This window comes from Pundamilia nyererei, unplaced genomic scaffold, assembly GCF_000239375.1.
Source record: "Pundamilia nyererei isolate P.nyererei 1_Seehausen unplaced genomic scaffold, PunNye1.0 scaffold00027, whole genome shotgun sequence".
NCBI lineage: Eukaryota > Metazoa > Chordata > Actinopteri > Cichliformes > Cichlidae > Pundamilia > Pundamilia nyererei.
Window position 1 is genome coordinate 2,631,075 of NW_005187428.1, and position 10,001 is coordinate 2,641,075.

At 40.7% G+C, this 10,001-nt stretch overlaps 1 protein-coding gene across 2 annotated transcripts in view; it reads left to right on the forward strand.

The window, feature by feature from the left end:
• Nucleotides 1–7,369: 7,369 nt before the first annotated feature.
• Nucleotides 7,370–10,001, forward strand: part of LOC102192473 (neuronal cell adhesion molecule-like) — a 74,342-nt gene continuing 71,710 nt past the window's right edge. For both annotated transcript variants that reach the window (XM_005728144.2, XM_005728145.2), the window contains exon 1: nt 7,370–7,605. The gene's annotated coding sequence lies outside the window, so the exon portion shown is untranslated. The remainder of the gene's footprint in view (nt 7,606–10,001) is intronic.

Genomic DNA, 10,001 nt, shown 5'->3' on the forward strand with positions numbered 1-10,001 from the left:
ATAGATAGATAGATAGATAGATAGATAGATAGATGGATATATAGATGGACTTCATGTGTTGTTGAGTAAATGTATAACTTGTAAAACTGCATTGTTAAGAAAAAAAGTCTAAAATTAATAACTAAAATTTGCACAACAAATACAGCTACTGCTAAACTGTGTAATTGTATTTTGATAAGAGTAACACTGATACACGAGGGGCCCACATGAAGCGTTACAGAGCTATAAAGTATGTCAGTACAATTTACATATGATGATAAAAAATAAAGATGTCTATGGGGAAAACACCTCAGTGTGTTAGTAAGGTGCTAGGCTACCACAGCAGCTTCAGTGGGCTTTGGGATTAATTGTACACGTCACTCAGTTGGTATTTTGTTGATGAAGTGCTGTTTAAGACTCCAAAATGTCCTCTGGCTGTTAAAGAATATTTTCTACAGTTTTTCATTCTTATCATAGATAACTTGCATCCGCACAGCCATCTTCATCATCTCAAAGTCTCTGCAGTATGTTTAACCTGCAAAAAAAACCAACACAGCCTAACAGAGAGGCCCTAGGGGTCAAGGGTTTTTTATGTTGTTTTTTTTGTCACGTGTATGTAAATTGTGATAAGGATCCAGCTAGAGCCTCACTGTCACAAAGCGTGAATTTTTATGTGTTATCTAAACCGCAGAGTATTTTTAGTTCAGTTGTTTCAAGCGCTTTTATCATTGTGTGCTTTTATTGTTCAGTTTTCTGGAATCCCTGCAGGCTACTCACATTTTCTCCTCTGTCTTTAGTGTGCCCTCTTTCCCTTTGATGCCTGTTCTCAAAAGCCGCTTTCACCCTTTCCACCTTGAAGTGCTGTGTTTTAGTCCCGACTCTACTGCACTGTACCGTTTGTTGAAATCACACAGGGTTTATCTGATGGGCTGGATTAAAACAGATGGCTGCCTATTGATTGGCTGGGATGTAAAATGATTTTCGTACGCTGCTACTTTTGCTGCACATAAATGCATTGCAGGCGTCCATTTCGGCGCCTAATCTGGTCACGTACCGTATTACTGATACGACATTGTGTCGGTTACTCCCAGAGGGCTTGCAGCCAACACAGATATAACCCAGATTAATATAATTCCACTCATCTCTTGTACGTCCCGTGTAAAGAATGTTTGAGAGTGTAATTAAAACCCACTACTGAACTGCGCTGCATTCTGCCTCCTAATTGTATGAAGATTAGATTATTGTGATCGGAGGAAAGCCGCAGTTTCTCTTTACTTCATCCCAGGAAGTGAGGAGGTGGAGGGAAGAGGCTATCAAGTACTCAACGACTGCGTAATTACGACTGCAGAGATCTGAAGTGATATTCACCCCCCACTTTCTTGGCTCACTGTCCAGGGTGCTTGGCTTGATTAGCTCATTCTGATTTGAAAAATTGTTACTTGGGCACATAATACAGTATCTCTCAAAGGTTTCAGGTCACAAACAGAAAATTTCACATTTTCCATGGAAACACGTGAACTGGATATATATTTTAATATAGGAGTAGTTTATTTCTTTACATGTAACTTAAAGAATTGTTCTAACACAATTCTGCACTCCCATCCTAGCTGTGAGTTTGGTGAGGAGATCTGGAGACATTTAAACCCTCGATCATGTAAGTGCCTCCCACAAGCTGTTCCCTGGTTTCAGATCCCTTTTATCCCGCACAGATTTCACACATTACTGCAGCCAAATTGTTGCATTTCCTCCACCATGCTTGAAAGATGAACTCAAGTAACCCTAAAGCATCTTTTCCTTTGTTCTGCATCTCACAGATGGTGTTTTGTTTGGCCCAAATGCCTCTAACTTAGATCTGTGTGTGTAAGTAACACTTTCTTCCCAGTATCTGGACTCGCTGGCCGGCCTTAATCACTTCTCTCAGTGGCCGGTCGCTGATATGGCTTTTTCTTTCCAATCCTGCCTAAAGGACCAGCATCGTCTGAGGTTCCCGTTCCTTGTCTATTCTTGCCCAGTTGTTCACCGAGGCCTCCCCATTCTTTTTCTATTCATGTCATTCTGTTCTAGCCAATTGGCACAGCTCAGTGAAGAGCACACATCATTGTATGAAATCTTCAGTTTGATGTCAATTTCCTGCATGGATTAGCCTTCATTTCCCCAAGAATACTTAACAGGAATATTGTGATGGCTTTCAAACGCAAAGTCTTTTTGTGTTTTGGCATTTCAAGATTACAGTCATAACTTAGAAATACTGATGCTCCAGAAGCTCAGCCAAGAGTTTGCAGTTGTTCCAGTATAACTGGATTTTTTTTGTTTTTTTTTTAATGATCCACTAGTATTTTAGCATGATAAACTTGAATTAGGAAAAACATCTTGGCTTTGTGAACTAACCATTTAATTCAATGCAATTTAATGTTCTTTCATGGTAAAACAAACACACTTTCTTTTCAAGAATGAGGACATTTCTATGTGACCCCAAACTTCTGAGCAGCAGTGCGAGGAGAGATATATGTGTGGTCAGTGTGAGTGTGCGCTTTTTTCTCTCAAATATATGTTGTTGTTTTTTTTAAAAATAGGAGTGTATTTTCCATGGGAATATAATTTGAAGGCCTTTCCCTGAGCTGCCTGTCATAACAGAGAAGAAGGTGAGACGAGATGACTGTACAAGGCTGTGCTCAGGCACCTGGGTAAAAGCTCTGGCCAGTGATGGATGGCATTTCCCTGCAGCATAAACACAGTGCTCTGACACAGCTCTCCACCAACTGCTTACACGCATGAAAACATATCCGTGGCCAAGGAATGTAGAGGACACAACAAACAGCGTCGCTGGTAGTCTGAAATGGTACACCTTATAGGTCATTCAAATATGTTGTTTTATCTAGAATTTAGCAAAAGGGCAGAGCAAATAAAAGCAATATGGTGGCGCTGAATGAATACAGCATAAAAACAGTTTCATAAACATCTTTCACTGCAAGTAGAAATGAGACAATCATGAAAATCACTATGTAAATCATCTCTGGCTTCCTGGATTAAATAGTTAAAGTAATTTCAGCCTTTTGCTTGTAGTGTTGGGAGCGAGCTATTCTGCAGTATCTGAGTCTGAGGAAAAGGCACGAGTTCATTCCTGTGTACAAAAACAGCCTTTTGCTGCTTATTCCACCTATACCAGCTGCTGATGTTTTGTTTACTTTCGCCTTATGCAGATTCTACCGAAAGCAAGGATTTTGTGTTACGTCTAGTATGTAAACAAAAAGAGTCGTACAAGTAAATCCCATTGTAGAAGTTTAGAGTGCATCTAAATTCCTGAAAGGCAAAAGCAGTAGATTTGTTTTTGTTTTGGGGTATTTTTTGGGGGGTGTAAATTCACAAGGCAGGTCTTTTCACATCAAGTCTGGTATAGAGCTCATACAGCAACCCATCGTTAAAGCTAAGCATGCCTTTTATACTCTAGTTGTTTTTATTAAAGTACTGAATCTGGTAAAAATTGACTACTTATGCTTTTACTATTGTCTGCCATATACAGTTATGCTCAGACGTTTACATACACTCATCACAAGCTTTGGGAATTGGGAGAACAATTTGAGTGTATTCCACACAGGCCAGACGTGTATATATACAGACTTATTAATAAGTGTTGCTGAAGGTTCTACATTGTCTTAACTTGACAAGATCACTTCACCTCGAATCAGCTACATGGTTGAAACTTGAACCCAACTGTGTGTTCCAGTAGCACAATGATACCAAACACACATTCCGAACTGGTTTGGAAACGGATAAAGCAGGCTAGCATTAAGCTGCTGGGATTGCCTTCCCAACAGTCTGACCTCAGCCCTGTTGACATTATGTAGATGTGCTTAAAAGCCGGATCTTTATCAGAAAACCAAACACTTTAAATACACTCAGCCAATTCTGCCCAGAAGAGTGCTCAGGTATGCAACCAGAATTATGCCAGAAGCTTATTGATGGCAACCAAAAGTCTTCTGTCAAGGTGCAACCTGCTAAGGGACATTTAACCAAATATCGGTGTGTGTGTGTGTTTACCTTTGACCCTGTGTGGATTAGGGAATATCGAGAATAAATTCAAATTTGTGCACCCAATTCTTCTTTTTAAAGGTCATTAAATATGTAATTAAAGATGTGGTATCCTATCCTGGAAAAAATAACAATTTAAACAGTTTAAAGAAATCATTAAAAGCCTTTTACCGTGACGTTCATGCCATGATTCCCATGAGTGTATGAAAACTACTGACCATAACTGTATACTGTTAAAGTGGTGGATGCTTCAGATAATAAGTTTCAGATAATAAGATCAGTGTATGCACAAGTCATTTCTGTAAAAAAAAAAAGAAGCTTAGGCTGCTCAAAACTCAGTTTCTGAAACTCAGGGTTTTTTGTACTCTTGGCTCTTTGTGTGATATCAATGAGAGGGGAAGTAAAGAAGGTGGCCTTAAACAGGAAAAAGGATAAAAAAGGATGAGCAGAGCTGCACGTAGGCACAGTAAAACATAAATAAGGATTAAACGCCCAGAATAAGAATTTTAAGTTTACGTTTAATTTTATGATTGTTATTATTATTAGGGATTTTTTAAAAACCATTTTAAGTCCTCTTTAGCCTTTGAGATAGTTTAAAAAACCCATTCCTGTGGCTGAAAGGAGTCACCACAACAAAGAGAATTTTTTTTCTTTTATTTCAGCAGCAACTTATTTTACTAATTTTACAAGGAGCATAGTGATAAATGAGCAAAGGTAGCTTTCTAATGGGAAATCCAGAACACCATATTGAATGGCCATGAAGTCACATGAAGACTAACATCCACAGGTTGTCCCTATGTTGTATTTGTGAATTCCCATCAGGTTTTTGCCCCCTGTGTATTAACATGGTTAGACAGGCTTTAAAGGCTGCTCCCTCTCAATACAGAGAAGTCATGCAATGTAATTACACAGCAGACAGAGAGGAAATGCATCCTCCCCTGATGTAAACAGCTCTGACTCATGAACTTGTCCCGCAGCTGTAATTACATCAGTAATTTGATTTCTTTTGCACCTTTGGCCAAACCTCCAGACTGTAAACATGAATATGTTTCTTTGGTCTATACCCGAAATGGATCCTGAGGAGATTTCGACAGATACTGCCTTCTCTCATCTTTGCTTTCATGTAACAACAGTTTATCCTCCAAGTGGCTGCTGCTCAATTACACCTCACATTTATCTGCAGCTAATAAACCCAGCTCATTAGTACTTAATTAGTTTTGGAGCCGACGAATGATGTTAAGATACGATTTAAGCTGCTCAATTGCAAAAACATGATAGCAATGTTTTGAAAGGGGAAAAAAGCAGCTGATAGAGTGATGCACAGCCAATACACCGAGCAGAGGAACAGTGTTAGGGGTTCATCGGCTCTTTATATGACGGTCAACAACTTACTTGAAATTTAAAATAAAAATATCCAGTGGAAATAAATGAATAAGTAACATTTATTTCAGCAATAACAAATCATATAAATTTCCCCGTTCATTCCCAGATAAGGACCAATCACATAATATATTAATATCCCAGCTTTAACCTGAGAACAACCAAACCAGTGCAAACAAATGCCACTGCACTGCATTCAGTCACACCCTATTTGAAGCACTGGCACTGACTACACTTACAAATTGTGAATAAGTTCGAAAACTTTGGAAAAAATGGAGCATCTGATGTCTGATGCTGTTTTTTAAACTGCTGTGTTTTCCTATAGGATTTGGGCTGCTGACCTGTGTTCAAGCTGTGTGAGTTAATAATTACCTCTGATGTGGACAACATCGTTTCATGGTTGGCTTGTTGGTGCCATGCACGGTTTGATCTGTACAGAATAAAGAATAATAGTGGCGTAAACACGGAGAGAGATGACTTTCTCTCCCGCACAGTATCTGTGCCGTAAAGTTTTGCATCTGAGTGAGCAGAGGACTTCAAGGATCCACTGTAGTAAAAGGCACCGTAATTGGCGATGCCAGTGAGGCAGACACAGCGTCTCCTCTAATGGGTTTTGCTTTTCAACACAAAGCCTTGACGGCGTTCACTTTGCAACTTTCAAAGTGTTATATACTCTGCCTCTGTGGTGCTGTATCCTTGAACTTGTGAAAATCCCTTTGAGTATTTTACAGATAATGTGCATGGGGGAAATTAAGAGAATATTTTAATGAGATTCAAGACGTATGCAGACATGTCTGGAGGCAGTTTTAAATAAGAGGCAATGACAATTACAGTATTTTCCCCGTGTGGGGAGGCAAATGTTGGTGAGAATTCCCTGGCCCCCTTAAGATGATGACGGGGAGGATATTGGAGCGTTTCCCACTGGGGAATCACGCCTCAGTTTTCTGTCTTTTTCTAACACTTTATAAGCAAATCAAAGAAACTCTTCGCATATAACTAAAGAGGGGATGCGAGCTAAGTTGGAAAATAGTGTACTGCGGTGGGGGACTTGCGCTTTTCAAGCTTAAAGGTGATTCTGTAGCTCTTTAAGCTTTTTACGATCATAATTGGAGGTTTTTCCCTCAGGTGATTTCACATATACGTTATAAACCCCTTTTCATCTTATGCCACAACCTAATTTTAGCTAATCTCAGTCAACCGGCTCCTGCATGGCAGACCACAAACTGTCTCTTTGCCAAAACCGGGCTTATCCGCGTAAAAACTACGTCACTTACTCTTTGTGTGATTCCACGGCTGCAGATGGATACCATTGCTAAGCCTCGGATAATGCATGTGTGTAATGTGCAGTGATAGAAGAGAGCAGTCTGAGATAAAAGTGTGCCTTTTAACGTCACATGACCTCATCCGGCAAAGGTCTCAGTTGATCCCACGTGCTGCTGCTATATGGTTATGAGCGCAAACCTGCCTGCAGGAAAAACTGTCATGCTTCAGAACATGCAACTGTCTTTAAGCAATTAGTTTCCAGAACAGATGGAATTCCCTGAAAGGTGAAAGCACTTATATTTGACTAATAGAATCAGACTTTAGTTTTTTTTTAATTTATTTAAACGTAATCTTTTTTTTTTCAGCCCGATTAATGGATAAAATGTACGTATTTCAGTGTTGAGCTTTTCTTGTACTTGGCGCTTTTTTAAAGCAAACAGCGAGAAAACAGTTAAATGAAAAAGCCACTCCCCGCTGTTAGATAATAATAAAAAGGATCATCGTTTGGCCTTTAAAATATACAGTCTGGCTTTTTTATATTAAAAGAAAAACTTTAAAAAAAGAAGCTTGTCCAGATGTTGTCCATCTGTGATTTTGAGGCTTCAGGAGGGGTAAAGCACTATTGTATGTATTTGTATGACAGTTTTCTGGAATGGTTCACTGCCTTTAGGCCACCATACATCAGCAGCGGCGCTGCAGTGCGCGCAATGGGCGTGCGCACGCCTCCGGGTGCTGCTGCGCGCCCCCGCCTGTGTGTGTGTTTGTATGTCGGTGAACTGGTGGGAGAGAGAGAGGAGAGGACCGGTGGCTGAGAGAGGCATCGGACTCAAGTGCAAGAGGTTCGGCGCTCTGAGCGGGGACTCCACGTGAATAACCGCAGCTCACGGCTTCGCTCTGTCGCGGGAGGCTGAAGACACAGAAGGGGTTTTGTGTTTCTCACCGCCCAGGGAGGAGGTAAGGTGAGCTAAATTAGACCATTCATAATAAGCACGTGTCGTGTGGCTTACAGTTCACTGACAGGAGTTTTGTGGCACGTTGGAAGGATGCCGATAGAAAACTGCCCCTCTTTTAGCTCCTTCTCGGGGGGTGGGAGTGTGCAGGAGTGGTTTATTTTAAATAACACGCCGCGCTGTTCTGGGTGATATTTTACGTGTTAGGTGATCGTCAGAGAGAGGGTGAAAAGGTGTGGGACATATTCCGGTGAACGACTGTCAAATCAAAGGGTTGACACGTACCGTGACGCGTTAAAGATGCTGAGGGGAAAAACACACAAAACAAATCATTGGCACTTATTTGCGAATATTGTCTTTGGACTTGATCTTTTTTGCTTCGATCATCACATATCACATGGTGTAGATATAGTGGATATTCCCACAGATAGATAGACAGCTCTACTGTACTTGACAGCTGCTTTTTATTGTCCTGTGTTGATGAAATCGCTGTCTGGATACACGCACAATCCCTCATAAGCTGATTTGCTTCCCACATGTTTGATTCCCGTCATATTTATGTCACAACTCTGTGTTGTTTTGACTGACCAATCACTTTGCTGAGTCTAATTTCCCTTCATGGGACTGAATCTGATTATGATAGGCCCCCCCTGAGATTTCACAGAATTCATCTCACACCATTTTTCCACCAGTCAAAACAATTCATTTGCTGGAAAAACCCCCAAACATATTTTCACACAATCCTGTCTTCCCACTCCACCTCCTCCTCCCCCGTCTGTCTGCCCCTTGGTCAAAGCTTCAGTAAAGGGGGAACTCACCATCATGCAACAACACCCCTCCTCCTCCTCATCCCCTCCTCTGCTCATCCCCAGACACTCTCACTCATACATACACCCAGACACACATGCCTTGACTGCACACTTTCGCTGCCTGCTCAGTTGGCCAAATTAATGCAATGCTAATGACCCCTGTGTTATTGTCTGAAGCTCTTGCCTTGCGCTTACTGCTCTGAAAAGCCTGACACACTTTCTAGTAATGTTTATTCACTCCAAGCAGACTATAGTTAATCTGGTTAAGACGATAACAATATCCCTCTATCCTTGCCTTATGTCTAGTTTACATTAATTCATAAAACTGGCGGCAAAAATGTACGTCCCAGACAGTTTGTGTGCTTTGTGGTAGTCTCTTGATCAGGTTGTAGTTTGAGCTCAGAGAGGCTTTAATCCACAGCTACTGGAGTGCTGCTAACATGACATTTCAGCCTCATTTGACAAATGTGGAGAAATCGGGACAAGATAGCGACCTACATTGTGCTGCCTTCTTTACTTTCAAACTCATCACAAATGACTCTAGACGGGGAGATTTGCATAACTAAGGGATTATCATGACACACGTTGGCCAGAGTTATTGTGAGAGCACCAGTCAGTCACACTGCACGCTGACCTAAAACCAGCGACGGGCAACTTTGCTCCGGGGGCTATGGGAAAAGCTTGGGTGTTGGAGGGAAAATGCCACCAATTTCTCTCTGTGGGCTGCAGAAAAACGCAGGCTATTCTGTGAGAAGTGATCAACGCGCCTTCTCCAAGCAGCCGTCTGTGGACATTCACAGGCCAGAACAAAGTGCCTCATAGAAAGGAAGATTTGTTCTGTGTCACTTGTTGTAATGATGACATAATTTCTTTCAGGAACTGGTCTGAACCTGAGAGACTGCCATTTCATCAAGGGTACATTTGAGTCATGTCAGAGTAATGCTTGTTTAGGGAAGCAGCACGTATTCCGAGATGAAACAATAACACGATTCCGGCAAAGTGAAGCTGAAGTCAGGGTGGGAGATGGCTAGTCTCAGTAGACGTTTAGAAAGAGGGACCTGTCAGTGTAAAGATCGCTTCTGGTTAATCACAAGTGTCTCTTTTTTCTAAGTCTTGACAATCATTTATGTGACATTTCATAGTTTGTATGTTCTGAATTAACTAAGTGCTAAAATCTGGAAATGGGAATATGAAGGCATTACAACAATTAAGGCCAACCGAGCATGAATCTAGGCATTAGAACCAGGAGTAAATGATTCAGTAATCCATCAGTGAGTTGATATTTGATACAAATATAGCATGCTTAGCAACTTTAGATCTTACAACATTAACAACAATTTTCTGGGTGCAGTTTCTCAAATGAAATATTTTATGCTATATGATGGTGAACAGAAGATATTTTAGACCTCGGTCTGAGCGCTGAAAACATGAAGGAACAAGAAAACATCTCAAGTTTCTTTGACATTTGTTTAAAAAAAAAGAGTTCATTGATTAATTGAGGAATACAATAATAAATTAATTGGCAATTCATCTATTTCAGTTTTTACCTAAAATCTGGTATCTGCACATGCTATATACACACACACATTAT